Genomic DNA, 16,152 nt, shown 5'->3' with positions numbered 1-16,152 from the left:
CTCTGCAATTCTTTGTTTTCCGATTATGCCAGTGCTAAATCGAGCAGATTTGCCTCACAGGTTTGTCTTCACTTGAATGCCTGCTGTACTTCTTTTCAAGATCAGCAGTGGCATATTGTGAAAAAATCACTGCTTAGTTTATTAATACAAATTCAGCATATGGAGGGGGAAAAGTGTGAAAACAATAGAACAAAGGGATTTCCATCTCTTGATGGTAGCTGAGCCAGGCTGGGCTTTATTGGAATCTTCTGTGGGGCCTTCCTTGTCCTCCGCTATAAATAACATTTTCTTGATGATAACTTTTCTAACCTGTTATGTTCTTTAGTGTTCCAAGCACTTATTATTCTGGAATTATTTGACTGGAATCAAACACATCCATTTCTACAGTAAATGTCCCACTAACCATGCCAATATACAGTACTCTGATTCAGACCTGTCACAACACACCCTGTAGAACTTCCTTCAGCCAGCCAGGTGCTGAGCCCATCCATCTGCATGAATGAGAGCAGTTTCAGGACAGCTCCAAAAGACACCAAGTGCCACCAGTGAAAAGCTGCCATTAGCTGCAGCTTTAAATTCCTAGATCCAGGTAATTTCTTTTTGGTCTCTGTAAGCTGTCATTCAGAGGAACCAAAGCTGATGTGCACCATTAAAATGATGTTACAACAGTGAACAAGAACACATCTGTTCATCTCTTCAGCATTTGAAGGGAACTAAAACAACAATGCTCTCCAGCAAGTGAGACTCTGACTTGAAAAACTCACCTCACTAGAGCTGCACAGGCATCCACTGTTAATGGGAATTTGGTCTGATTACTCTTTTTCTCGGAAAGAACCCCTTTGGTCTTACTTAAAGGACAATACAGTTAATTTTATGTCTTACTGACACCCCCAGAATTTTCTAATTCTCAGAATACATGTAATTCCCCACATTAGGTTTAATGTCACTACTTGTCAGCCCCTCACACTTTTAAGAAATACAATTAAATTATTCATTTACCAGTTTGGCCATAACACTCTCGAGGAACATAACGACCATCAGTTCCATGGGATCTAGACAAAAAAAATCCATTCTCTATTAGCAAACAGCTCCAGATAGTATCAATTACTTCTTCTAATTCATGTTCCCCCCTCCTAATTTTTATTTTAAATCACCTCTATATTCTCCGGGTATTGAGCTAGTGATGCCACTCACTCAGTGACTAGAACTTACAACAGCAAGAATGAGCACTCTGAAATCATGGCATTTGATATACATTATTTTAGGAGCTTTTTTAAAACTTAGGGATTTATTACAGTTATAATAAATTGGAATTTAAGCTGGTTTGCTTTGTAAAGGGAAAAGTGTATATCATTTATATTAGAGATCAATTTTTGCTCTTTCTCAGCATTGATATTGACCCACTTAGGAAAGAAACAGACTGGTAACCGACATTCAGGATTATTCCCTTTGCTGCCAAATGTGCCCGAGGAAGAAAACAAACAGATTGATGAGGGCAACGCTTTCACCATTACTGGAGACAAGGCTGATGGCATCACTACTGGAATTAGAAAACTTAACTATACAGGCAAAGTGTGCAGAGGGAGCAGCACATTGATCTGAACTCACATTTGAAAGGAAGAACTGCTATTTTCCACAACTTTGCTCACTTCTTAACAACTTGTCCCTTGCAAATGCCTTTAGCAGGCTACAGCAGCTGGAGTCTTCACCTGGGTCATGGTGGTACCTGGGGCCACAGAGCATTTCTGACTTCCAGGGACGGAATGTAGGGCAGCTTTGGAAAACACCACCAGGACCGAGGCTTCTTTCTTATTTAGGGAGCTCTTCCTTTTATCTGGGTCAGACAAAGATAGGACAGCTAAGAAATGTCCAACATGACTTTCCTGCTTTCTCAGTATCATGTCCAGCTTGGTCATACACTGAAGCCCTTTACCTTCCTCACATTTCCCCAGATAAAATATTCCAGCTTTTGAAAACTTTGGGCAATTTTAGTTAACTATGGCAGTGGCAGAAGATTCAAGGACATTGAACTCTGGATAGTTTTGTAGAAACCAGCAGCTGGCTGAATTAGAGAGAGCTGATGAACTCTCCTGTGCAGAGGGAGCCAGGAGAACCTGGTGGTTCTCCATTCCACTGATGTGGAAGTAGTAGTCTTTACAAGCCTGTCTGTCATTTACCCAGATGGCAAAACCAAAAAGGAGGATGAGAGGTGTGAGAACAACTGAAGATATTCCAGGATAGAGATGCAAACAGTGTAAGACCTGGAGCTATAGGAAACTTGAATTTACTTGTTTTACTGGTTTGGAACTAGTTTCTGACTGGTGTAGAAAGGGATGTATTTTAGGTGAGTCATGCCAGTGGTGACAGACTACCTAAGTGCAACCACAGTGTTGGCAAGTGAAAAAAAGGAATCCTGTAGGCTAAAGTCTTTCTGATATATCCTGTAAAAAGGAGCAGAAATGAAAGGAAAAGATACTGAGAAAACAGCACATGGAAAAGAAGTGGCACAGGGCTACTTTAGTCCCAAAAGAAAACCAAAGTTCTTCAGATTTCTAGAGCATGATGTTTGGCAGGTATCCCTTACTCTAAACTATTTAAAATGCTTTTTTCTTCCAGTGCAAATATAGTTTTTACTCTTCTCATTGTAACTTGTGAAAAACTAACTTATTTCAGTAAAAACTAACTACTTGAATGACACATAACATCTGCTCAAATTATTACTTCAGCACAATCTGTTAGCTAAGATTTACTGGATTTATTCCATCAGGTAGAATCAGGTTGCTAAACAGTGTAAGTTTTAACATATGATCCTGGAAATAACTTGACCATATCCTGGGGAGAAATGCCTGGGTAAATTGAAAAAAAAAACCCAATCAGTTTGGCTTTAAAGGCAGCTAGTTGTATGTTGTTTTTATTCAATTTTACCCACTTGAAGATTTTGAAAATAAAATCAGAATTTAGAATAGCAGTCTTTCTTTAAGAGTTATCCAAGTAAATTGATTCAACAGAATTCTTGTAAATGACAGTTGCTTAAAAGAATAAGATCATAGGATCATAAAAAGATTTGGGCTGGAAGGGACATTCAAGACCATTTCATTTCTCTCCCCGCCCCGCCCCCACATTCCATGGTCAGGGATACCTTTCTCTAGAACTAGTTGCTCCAAGACCAACCTGGCCTTGAACACTTCCAGGGAAGTGAAAATCACATAATCATGTAATTCTTCAACTCTGCAGTGGGCTGTAAAGGCAATGTCCCTGAGCAGTTTTTGGACACTACATCAGCGGCAGTTTTTTACCTAGCCTGTCTCTGGAAGAAGAACAAGGCACACAGATATGTGATCCCTTTTAGGCTGCCACCGAATTCATGTCAATTTTACTTGTTCTTTTAGCACACTGTATTTCTTACAGTGTAGAACTGTTTTGTAAGTGTCTTAGCAAAAAAGCAGAGACTCAAAACAAAGGCCTATTGATTGGCATTTCAAATACATTCCTTGTATGGTGAGAAGACAACCTCCTTGGTCCTATTAGTTACATCTAAAAATTCCTCCACTTTGCTCAATAACTGGTGATCCCAGATTATATTTCGGCAGTTTCTTGATACTTCAGGGTGCTCATGTAGCTGATGTGATGGTCAAATGTACCTCTGATTACTCATGTGGTGTCTTTGCAGTACTTATGGAAGTGTCATGCTTACCTTCTACTCTTTTCTCACAGAATCCTCAGATTCAGTCTATTTGCAGCCAAAGCCCCTCAGCAGATCATCACTTCTCACATGTTCTGCTCATCTGACCTGATTTAGCGTTCTTATAGCTTGGAAGTTCATACTGATGTTCAATTGTTGCACTGCATGCTTCTTTGAAGAAAAGTATCCTTTCTTTTTCTTCAAGAGTATTAAAAAAAAAAAAAACAATTGTAAGGCACCACAAAGGATATGCTTTCTATATTAACCAAGTGTAATATTCCATCCTGGCTTTTCCATGATATGAGTGACTGTTACTACCTTGGAAGAATCAGCCTCTCTTCTCTCATCTGAGGATTTTTCTCCCCCTTTAAAATCCACTTCTGTGACTGCTCCAGAATGCTGAACTTGTAAAAGTAATTTATGTATCCCACTGCGGGATAAGAGGGAAGACAGCTGGGAGCAGACAAAAAGAGATTCCAAAATGGACCAGACCTCCAGCTGCTGACCCACAGAACAGAAAGATCAGCACTGGCACCATCGCAAACCATTAACTTTAGTTCCCCCAGACTAAAACAGCCCAGCACTGGGTAATTCTTTCTTCTCCATATAGCATCCATCTAAGTGCAACTAAATAAAGATAAACATATTATTCCTAAAAATAGCACGGGATGTCAGCACTCATATTTTTCAGAATAGCAAGAGCTATTTAAACTGTTTTGACAATGAAATCAGGTGCTGCCATATAAATACACAGTATATGATACATTGGTTGTTTTAGATCGTTTTATGGATGATATTTAAATTTTTATTGCATTCCTACTAATATGTAAGTTTTAACACATTGTGTAAGGGATTTTTTCCTCTCTGCTTAGAAATTTTAGTTCAAATTATAGATATTACCTCAGTCTAAGTATTTTCTGCATTTCTAATTGTGTGTGGCATATATATGGATGTATGGATAAATGCATATCCAAAATGTGAACCAAAAAAGCCAAATCGATCAGACTGGCTGTTGGACACTAATTATATAAACTCCAGTTTACCCTCTGGAGTGCTCAGGTTCCCTAGTCAAGTACCAAGGCTCAGTGTGTTACACAACATTGGCACGTTCTGAAGTCAATTCCTCCTACACACAGTTCACAAAGCTCAATACAACAGGTGGATGAAAGATGTGTTGCGTAGGGGTGTTTTGGAAAACTGAGGCAACAACAAACCAAAGGGGTCAGTGGAAAAAGAGCAGTCAGCTTTTCCACTTCCCATTCTTGGGTAGTTGTTTTCTCTTGTAGATGTTTGGGATTTGCAAGACAAGTCTAGAACAAGTAAGGAAAGATACACATGCGTTGAGAAAATCAAAGAGAGCTCAGAACAACATACCATAGTACTAGGTTTAGCTCCATATGCTGGGACTATCTGTTCTCTGACAGGTAATGCACACTCTCCTGTGAGCCCTCCTCAGCTGTAAGCTCCTAAAGCAAAGCCCCCATAATCTGCGATTTACAGAGCACAGCACCATGAGCCCACAGTGCCGAAGGCAGCCCCTGACGCTGTGCGGGGTTATAAATACCTTCTGCCACCAGGGGCTTTTTCAAATCTTTTCCAATCAGATTTGTCCCCACCGGGCAGCCAGAGCAGACACGTCAGCTGGGAGCACTGCTGAACCTGGTAACCCACACTGGCAAACTTCAGAGGAGTCATTCAGCCCATGAAGTTAACAGCATGATACAAAGACCAATTTCGTTGTCATTTGTTCTGTGTCATGTCGGCACAGGATTGGTTTGGTCTAAAATCCTCTCTGAGCCTTGGCAGCACACAGGCGTGTGGGATATATCTGTTTGTAGCTGTGTCACCTGGGGCAACATCACATGGGATTGGACAGGATAGGCAGGTTTGGGGTTTGGCAATACCTGGAAAAGGAACCCACATGATCGCCGCATGTATTTGTGTTCTCCACAGAAACTCTGGCCCTGCCATGAGCTGTGTGCTGCTCTCCCAAAAATCCTGGCTACCTAACAGAGCCAGCATGGAGAAGAGCTGGCAGTTCCTGCCCATGTGCCTGAATAAAGTAATTTTCTCCAGCAGAGCAACCAGCACTGGAGCTGGGAGTTTTGGGGCTCCCCAGCGATGGTTACGTGGGAGAGAGATTGAAATGGCAAATGGAGAAGGTGGGGAGTTGTGGATGGAAGTTGCCTATAGAAGCTGTGCTGATCGCTGAGCAAGCTTTGGGATGGGAGGACAAGCCAAGCAGAGTCAGTCAGCAGCAGGTGGAAAAAGAAGAAAGCAGAACAAAATGGAATTTGTATCACTGGGGTTTTGGAAAAGTGGCCTGTGGCCAGACATGAGAGGGTTAGGAGAAAAGAGTGAAATGAATCACGAGCCTAATATATAGAAATTGTAACAGATGAAGACAAAAGGGAAAGAGCAAGAAATCCCCTTTTCTAGCACAAAAATAGATGAGGAAAAGAAACAGTGAAAAGTGTAATTTCAGGTTACCTTGCCGTACTGAATGTATTAATAGTTTGATTCAGTTTTATTTGAAAAGAAGACAGAGAAAGAAAAGGGCATAAAGCTCTCATTACAAGCAGAAAACCATATGAGGCAGAAAACAAAAGAAAAAAAAATCTAATTTCAGGTTCCCTTGCTGCACTGAATGTATCTACAGTTTGAGTCAGTTCTGTTATTTTAGGTATACAATTAAGTCTATATTTTCTCTACTCACCTTTTTATTCAAAATTTATTTCTGAGAACCAATTTTTCTCTCAGGGATGTGTATTAAGTGTTACTACAGTAAAATGCAGTTGCTTATGGGTATCTGAAGGCAAGAGAACTAAAATCTGGTGCAAAATAAATCAAGAGGCAGTTGTTACACTGCTCTCTGTATGGCCAGCACTGACTTCATAGCCTGACCTTCCATTCTGCCTGTTCCGGTTGTAAAAAGATATCAAAAATAGGAAGGTGCTACCCTGAGACAATACTCTGAAACAGACACACACTCATTTATTGAATAATAACAAATTTGAGTCTCTGCATTTATGAATATCACTCAGATTAAATTTCTTGTAGACCAAGAATGCACCTTCAATCAACTATTAAGCAAAAAACCCCACCCACAAATAAAAGCTGAAAAGACATTTGAATGTATAATAACAGTAATAAGCAAAACCATTACTATGATTAAATCTTTAATGTGATTAATGCTCTTTGGAAGGATTACACCTAAAACCTTGAAAGCACAATGGAGCTGGGGAGAAAAAACAGAAAGTGTTCAGACCTGAAAATGTACAGTTGAAAAGATGCAGCTGCTCAGCTCAGCATTTTTACTTCTGAGTGTGTACAGGAGTGACAGTTCAGCCACAAACCCAGGGACTGCTGGGACCAAGGGAGAAACACAAGTGAGCCAAAATAACAAGAGTCCGGGAAAGCAAGCAGGGGACAAAGGACACACAGATAGCTGGTGTTATCCTAACACAGTTACCAGTATTGATATAATCCCCGGTGCTCACAAAGCTTCGAAGTGCCATGAGGACTAATGTGAAGCCTTGCTGCAATGGTTGGAGCTGCGGGTTAGGGACCACTTTCTGGGCATGAAGCAGGGCAGAGAAATCATCTCCCTCTTGGTTCTCCAGAGAGAGCTTTTCTGCACAGCTCTGCAGTGGAAGGAGAACAACCTCCTTCTAAGAATGCACAGCATAGCTTTACACATTAATGACATTGATAAACATGTTCAAAAGATAACCCCAGAAATGTGTGAAACCATGAAAAGGTGTATTTGCTTCTGGGAAAAGGTAAGCGACCCTAAATTTTTACCAGCCTGGATAAAGATTAGCTCTAGAGAGTTCATGTTATATATATTGTCACTAAAATCAGATCCAAGCTTCTTCAGCAATGAGCTATTGGCTGAGACTCAGCTTATATACATTCAGGCTGCTGCAGTGGAATCCCTCTGCTGGGGCCTGGCGTGAGCTCAGGCCCTGGCTGGCTGCACTCAGGCTGAAGGTGTTTGAGATGAGCCACGTGAAACATGGGCTACATGAAGAGCACAGTACCAGCAGATGAACAACACTCCGAGCTAAGGGCTGACATAGCAACGACCAAAAGACCACAGATTTCTTCTTTTTTTTTTTTTTTTTTAATGAATTAATGAACATAGGTCTCTTGACAGACAAGCTTTAGAAATACTCTACCTTCAAAATTAGTTACATTCTGTTTCCTGTTATTGTTTCTAATGGACCCAGAATCTTCTTCTGTGTATTTGAAAAAAGCAAAACCAAGCTGGGAATACTTCTGTTATTCCAAATTGAGCCCATATTCCCACTCCTTTAGTTTCTATTTGGGATGGTATGCAACACTGACTAAAGAGATGGATTTAACAGGACCATGCTGTGCTCTCAGGCTAACAAAGAAAGAAGCATAAAAAGGGCTTTGCAAAGTTAAAAAAAAAATCAAGTAAAGGTTTTAAAGCAATTGTTTAAAAACTTTTTTCTAGAACTGTAATGCTAGGTTTCGTACAAGATGCATATTTAATAATATCTGGCCACACTGCTAACTGTGTCTTTGAAAATAAGTGACTCCATGTATTTTTCAGAAATTAATGGAATGGGATGTATCCACAAAATGATCTTTAACAGCGTTTATTGTTTTTGTATTTGCAGATTTCATCTAATCCTTGTACTTGATTCTAAGCTGAAAATTCTCCTGGATAATGTCTACACATTTCTAAGAACAAGCAGTTCAGATATTTCTATTCTTGTTACCACCATACCACAAGAACTGAAATAGCATCAATTAAAATTGTCATTGACCTCTTACAGAGCACTGATATAAGGACCATTCTCCCTGTGTCCCAGCTGCTTTTTATACAACAGGGTATTTGATTTCCTCTGAACATTTGATAGAAAGATTAAACTGTCCAATGTTTCCAATTAAAAACAATTTGTGTTCTACAGTGGGTTTAACTACTTCATTAAATTACTCATTATGGATCTCCTTACAGCCCTATTTTCAGCTCTTTCCTTCAGTCTGTAAATCTTTCACTTATGGATCTAATAAAACCATCAGGAAGCCTAAATTTCATTCATATGCCAAGTATCACAAAGATGTAATTAAAAATCATTACCAGGATTCCATCTGCCACTTCTGTGCACTGTCAGTGCACCTGAGTTGTCTATAAGCAGAGTGTTAAGAAGTCTGCAAATTATTGCAGTACGAGTAGAGAAAATGCCTGTGTTCTCTAGATGTCCTTAAACTGTGTTCCCTTTACAACATCTCACAGTGCTCCTTCTCAACCCTAAGGACCAGCACACAGCCAGTGCCTTCGTGGGAGTGAGACACTTCTCCTTGCTTTTTGGGAACATTGCCAATCCACTTCCTCGCCACTTTGGGATGCGCCTGCCCTTCCTCATGTCTGTGTTTTGTTCCATGGAGGCCAGCGTGATGTCAGACCCTCTCTTCTGCTGTGTATGCATGCAGAATTAATAGACTTCATCTGCTACAAAAAGATGTTGGCAGGAGTTTTGTTGGCAGCAGGCAGAGTAAGCACATAACTCCCTTAGAGGCTTAGTTACCCTGGTTGCCAGCCACATTCAATATTGGCCCCAAGGTGCTTCCTCTTGACCTTTAGAGCCTTGTGGAGTCACCACCGAGTGCTTTCCCTACAGCAGCGACTCCCTCACCTTCCAAGTGCCAAACTCGGGCTCGCCTGAGCGCTCTCTGTCCCACCAGCAGGTACCAGGAGTGCCCAGGCAATGGGCAAGTCAGCAGCACTGGCTGGTTTTCTCCTGCAGACATGTCCAACCTGCTGTGATCACCAGTTATGTAAGAGTTTTTTCCCCTTTTTCCCCCAAAATGCAGGTTTGGTGTCCAAAGCTACGTGGAAGTCCTTTATTTCTAAGTAAATGCTGAATCTGGTTGCTGTAAATTAAAATGCAAATTGCAGTTGTCACTCTCCATCAGTCTTCCCTTACCAAAACAATACTGAGCTATAAGAAGCAGATGACAACCAGACACTAACCCTGATGGCAGTTCCTATCACTGGATGAAAAGATTAAAAGTAGTGACTTCTCTTTGGAGATTTTCAGCACCAAAAAAAGATCTGTTTAAGGATTAAGCAATAAGTATGTTTATTAAAAGGAGAACATTTTTTTCTTTTTTATTTACTTTGCAGAGGGTGTGCACCTCAACTCTCCCACAGAAATGATATTCAAGAGATGAAAATTTTAAGCTTTTTTTAACGGACACTGTTTGCAGAAAAACACATGGTTGTATATGAATGGAGGGCATAGCTTGTGTTTTCAAAACTCTAGTTATATTTAACAAAGTACTGACACAGGCCTGCAATGCAGAGGACTTGTTTCTGAGCATTAAAAACCAGCATAAAAGGGGAAAGCTGATCCTGGCCTCTTTTCTGGAAAGTTTGGCTCAACTCCAATCTTCCCTCAGTTTAGAGAGGAGTTAAACTACTTGTCAGCTAAGAAAACAAAACGAAGCCACTTCACCTTTCTGGGATCATTTTCCTTGGGAACTGTTCCCGAGTCCTTTTCCATGTGCCTGAATTTCTGTGCCAGTCACAGGTTAACATAAAGAGAGTGACAAACCAAGCGGTGCCTTTGCTGCAGGTACCCTGGAATGGCTACAAATGAACTTTTTTATCATAGTAAAAGGAGGTGTGGTTTGGTGTGCGCCTGTCAGAGGGGCTGGGGGAGTTTTCACAACCGAGCATCAACACTGCTTTTATTTTAGCAACAAGAGCTGTTCAAGTGATGGTATTTAAGGAATGAGGTCACATATTCAAGCTGTTTAGATACAACAGTGTTTGGAGATGTCAGTCAGGCTCCAAATTAGATAAAAAGTGCATCAGCTTATCAGCCACGCATTTCTAGTGCTGGGCACGCAAAGTGAACTCCAGCCTGGCACACAAAGATGCTGCTGAAGCCGTTGACATTATACAGCAGTTAGAAAATATAAATTACAAGACCTGGTGCATATCTCTGAATGGCTACACTTCCATGGTTCAGGGAAAAAATGAGTGTTCCTACCTGAGCCAGTAGATTTTCTCTGTTAGGAAAGGTTTCAGTAAGAGAGGTGTTGCAGCAGGAAATCTTACACAATCTAATGCATTTCCATACGAAATTGGTGCAACTTACTCAGTAGTGTAAAGTACTAATCTGAGTTTATAACTTCATCCAGATATAATTATTTAACATGGAAAACTTGGCTCAAAATTTTGGACAAATGACAGAATATATTTGAGTGTTCTCAGGTATCCATACAAAGACCAAAATCTATGCTAATTATCCCATTATGTAAAAAAAACAGGCCAATGGCTGACATGGTCTGAAATTAGTTGGAATGACTCGAACCTCAGTAGAAATTTGCTTGATCACAGCAAGACTTTAATTTGATCTTTCGTAAAAAGATCAACAAATGGTTTACAGTCAAGCCCAAATCTGATTTACCATAAGCACTTCAGCTGAAATCACAGGAGTGTAAGTACTGAGACCAGATTTTATTTGGCCCACAACACTAAGTTTCTTTTCAAATGTAGTCAGTTAAAATATTAACCTCCATTTTCCCAAATACCTGTAGCATGACAAATCAAATGCAGGGACACAGACAAATCAAATGCAGGGACACAGACAAGTCTATCTGACAAATTTAGATTTTGTCTCCCAGCCTACATAAATCCAATGTTTTTTCACTCCTTTAAATTCCTTCTCAATGGTTAGCAAGCGTATGCCCTTTCTCAAAGTACATTTTAGAAAGTGTATTTGCTGTTTCTGTTATTACTAATATATTTCTGATATGTGGTTAAATTACAATTCCTGTTACAACAGAGCCAAAAATTAGGCATAATAATTGCTCCTCCGAAGAATTTACACTGTCCAAGGCTCCACATTAAAAATATTTCCATGCAGAGTTCAATAACAGTATTCACAAAAATAAAATAATTCACGTGTATAAAAGTTGCAGACTCCAGCCATAAATATGATGGCACTCAGTACAAACCCCCTGCAATAGTCTCTAACACGTGCAGGATAAACCAGGCTGTCAGGCTGTGATCTGTATTCAATTTTTATGATACAGTTAATGACAAATATCCATCCTCTGACTTCAAAAATGCAGAAATGTTTACAGGCCTCATACATCAGCAGATACTTACATTAGGCTGCAGTAATTTACATCATCACAAAGATGTCAAGTTCGGGTCTTTTCGCTGGTAAATATTTCAACAAACCTTAAGTTTCTAGCTTCCCCTAAACTGTATTTTACTATTTGTGTATTGAAGCAACAAGATTGCAACAGCAATAAAAATATATCCAGCACACTTTGATTTACATAGTTTCATGTTTACACTGGAGCCAAAAATACTCAACAAGCCTCACATGTGAATTTTACTCAAGGAAATAAGCCTGTGTTGCCTAACAGCAACACCAAGGTGCATAAGGAATTATCTCCAAAGAGAGGACCTGAATTTCAGGAACTATCCCTGAGAACTTGCCGGAGCGCCTGCTCCCATTATTTCTGCACAGCCCCAAGGCACTGCAGAGTTAGTCCTGTATGATCCCAGGAATCCAAGAGTACTTAAGTATAACTGAAAGATATCACAATTTCAGCCTTTTCCAAATGGGATCTTCCAGAAGATTCATTGTGGTAAAGAGGAGCAGCGGATGGATATGTAAAACCTTTGGTAGAGACTTAATTCATAGCAGTCATGCAAAAGCATGACCTAATACTGCTCAAGCATAACCAAAAAATCACACAGCAAGTTAAGCAGAGAATTATTTCACTAAATTCTGACCAGAAAAATTAATTGGATAAGTGTCCCTTTCCCCCTTATAGCCCAGACAACAACCACCTGGGCTGAAAGATATTCAGTATTTATCTCTAGGGAGAAGGCAGAAATGTGGAATGTTCAGCTGCAGAAATGATCAGTGAAAGTTCTGCCATGGAAAGTGAAAGTACTGAAGAGAGCAGCCAGTGGGTAAACTGACAGAGATGAAACTGAGCTCTTATTTGAATAAAAATACTTTCACTGACAGGTCTACAATTATTATTCTTCCATTTCCATGCTCTATTGATGATTTTCTTTCTCTCCATCCACCAACAGCAGACAGATAATTTTTGTCCCTTTCTTGTTCCAAAATGCAATTAAAGCCCATCTGAAACAGACTGCTTTTTCTTCTAGAACTTTGATCTTGCTCTTTTGACTTAGGCTAAAAACTTTCGACCAAAACTCTGTTATCTGTACAGTACAATAAACATCTAAACAACCTCTCAAACAAAGGAAACCGATCTCAAGTTGCCCATTAAGCAATTTTCAACCAAGGAAATTTACTTCCATTGTAACCAATTAGTAGGGTACTAAGAGCACTTTACCACTTCATTATTTATGTTATCAAAGTGTGGGTGATCTACCACATCCAAATGTCTCATGGCTGAACAAAAGCCTTCATTTTCCATACCTGAGTCAGAAAATCTGCTATTGCTTCTTCCAGCTGCAGTTTAAACAGACATGAATGACTGAGTCTCTTTTGGTTATTGACAGGATATACCAGCAATTACAAGTGTTTCTAATTTTTTGTGAATTGAAGGTACATTACAATTGTGCTACACACAGTACTTATTTTGGCCAGATCCTCAGCTACCATAAACAAGGAGATGCCAATTATGTTAATTACCCCGTGGCATTGAGGCCAGCTGAGTAACTGCCTCCTGGAGGTGTCTGTGTTTTTTAGGCTTGCCCTTGTTTCTTGTGGAGAAGCAGAACCACTGACTGTAAAGGCCAGCAGTGCAAAGACCACCAGAGTAAGCCTGGAGTAGCCTCTTCTCAAATCATACATACCTCACCTCAGTACTCTGCCTTCATTCCCTTCCTCTTTTGAGAAATATAGTTATTTCCATCTTTCTATGCTTGTTTCTTCAAACGCCCTCTAATCTTTTTATGGTTTTTAAACAGAAATATATTTTGATTTGTTTTTAATTTGAGGAAATAGTGATAAAATTCACTGGTGACTACTAAAGGAGACACAGACCTGTGAGGTGACAGCAAACCTTGTCCCCCAGCCTTAGTCTCCAGACTACCCCAACTCCTTAGGGAATCTTTCCCCTGAATTCCACAGACATTAAATCTTCATGGTTTGACTTCCTCATCTTGCAGACACACAAAAGACACTCTCTAAACTGTGACAGGCTTTACTGTTCTTTCTGGCTTACTCTCAGAGTAATAAACAGCAGACTCCATTTTCTATCTGCCACTCACCTTCCTTTGTAAATGTACCATTTATCTCCGTATGTTACCTGCTTAAACCAAGTCAATTAATTGTTTTAAGACTGGATCTCTTGCTCAGTGCCAAGTGAGATGACAGTGAAAAGTCCTAGAAACACCAGGATATCACTCAGCTCTAAGGAACATACTGTGTGAAGTTCTCTGAAATATTTCAGGTGTCCTAAGCTAAAATCTGTAGCCTAAATTATCTGTACATTTCCCCATCTGTGAAAGAGGTTTCTCTTTTCCAGCCCCTATTGTGCTTCACACATTTTCACCTGCCAAGACCCAGCACTAGGTCATTGCTTCCTACAAACATCCAAGTGGGAATCCCCACTAAATAACCTCTGCAATCTCTTCCAGCACAGTGCAGTGACATAGCCATATTGGGCTTTTGGAAGAAGCTGATGACTGCATCTGTCTGGGGACTCTATGTACTTTGAAAAAAGCCCAAATATGCTCAGATTACTCAACTTTGAAAAAAGCTCGCCTGAATGAAAGTTTTTTCCTTCCCTGCCTTACAGCCTCACCTAAGACATACCAATAGAGACAGCACTTTTTTCTAGTTGGATTATAGATTGTTTACAAAGGTTTGGTTTTGGTTTTTTCCTGTACAGACAGCGGTATTCTCAGTTCATGAATCACCCTCATTCTTTTTTCAAGACTGCAACAGTGAAATACTCATCCAACAAACACACTTCCTACAAGCACTGCAACATGGCACATGCCAAGCTCTCTGCAAGCAGAGCACAAACATGGGGCATCAGGGAATTTACTCCCTGGAGTTTTCCTGGAGGTTGGAATTACATGCTAAGCCTGAAGGATAAACATTGACATTTCTTAACCTTATCACCTAAATCTGTCCGTTGAACATACACATGAATATCTGGAAATCTGAAGCCTTCTAAAAGGCAAGAGGGTGGGCTGAGGCAATGGAGACAATGGAGTCTTTTCTCTCCCCACGGTGCTGACACACGTTTAGTGGCACAGAGGCAGCTCCTAAAGAGGAGCCAGGTAGTCACATGGTTGCCCAGAGCCTGCTTTAGTCACAAGCCATGAAGTCAGACAGGTCTTGTTACTGCCTTGAGCATGAACAGAATTTAGGCAATTTTTTCCCCATCAACATCCCAGTAGGAATTCCCATTTGGAAACTTAAAGGCCTCCTTGGTCTCACAGGGATGCAGTGCAAGGGCTGAGTACAAACCCTACAGATCATGACTAATCATCTAAAAACACACCCTGCTCATTTCCCCAGTGAAATGCAGCAGCTACAGAAAATCCATTTACAGCCTGTCAAAGATGGGTGAAAGAAAGGAAAATCACAAAGGAGCCAACTCTTCATCTTTTCCCCTTTTTAGTCATCAGTCAGAGCCCATTAAGCCCAGCTCCGACTCCCCTATTAAGGAGAGAAGCCCCGTGCAGATATAATGGGGCACTGGAACGTGAGGAGACCCCTGGCCCAGCCTGTGCACTGCCATCTGCTACCACCAGCTTCCCGGTGTCAAGGCTTCATTACCAGAAGTGTCTTCCTGTAGGGATCCTGAATGCAGCCAGGCCATTGCTCTCAGGCTGTCTGGCTAAGCAGCTTTTGCCTGAGAAAATGTTCAGTTGTTTCACCACTGGGAATACATTTTATTTTATTATTTATTTCTTTATTTCAGCATTTCCTAGTTAGAGCTACGCTTCTAAATATCCAAGGACAAGTTTGGCCCTCAGTGGGTAAATGCTGGGGAGCAGCTCAGAAACGAATTCACAACTAAGTCTCTTTTTTTTCATCCTGAGACAAATGGATGGCAGGACACACAAAAATGGACAGAGACCAAACTATTAAAGATATTATAGGATCAAATTCTATCATCAATAAAGTATGAACCAGAGATAGTATGCAAGAATTTACCAAATCTAGTACTAAAATTACCAGTGTTTTCAAGGGTATGGAGAAATAGCCACAAGCCCTGGGATGGTGTTCCTGGTGAAAATTACATGCTATAATTCCACATGCTGTAATTTCAATACAACATTGACCAATGCTTTGGATCATAATGCATAACTTAATACCAGCTTTGTATTTACTACTTAAGAATATGCAAGACAAGTCTTCAGAAAAACTTCCTGACATGAAATACATTAAGTGCAGACAGGTGCCTGTCTGGTACCAAAAAGTAAGGAACTTTTTGTGCGCATGGAAGCAATGTGGCAAGCTTTTGTA

General features: G+C 40.3%; 1 long non-coding RNA gene across 1 annotated transcript; it reads right to left on the bottom strand.

Moving 5' to 3' along the window:
- Positions 1-10,078: 10,078 nt before the first annotated feature.
- LOC137471692 (uncharacterized) lies at positions 10,079-14,385 on the bottom strand. The gene is made up of 2 exons (XR_010997785.1): positions 13,141-14,385; positions 10,079-12,898 (listed from the first exon to the last, which is right to left on the bottom strand). It is a non-coding gene; the product is annotated as an uncharacterized lncRNA (long non-coding RNA).
- Positions 14,386-16,152: the final 1,767 nt, after the last annotated feature.

The sequence above is a fragment of the Anomalospiza imberbis genome, chromosome 3 (genome assembly GCF_031753505.1).
Source record: "Anomalospiza imberbis isolate Cuckoo-Finch-1a 21T00152 chromosome 3, ASM3175350v1, whole genome shotgun sequence".
NCBI lineage: Eukaryota > Metazoa > Chordata > Aves > Passeriformes > Viduidae > Anomalospiza > Anomalospiza imberbis.
The sequence above is the reverse complement of the archived record's forward strand: the minus strand, read 5'-3'. Positions and strand labels throughout refer to the sequence as shown.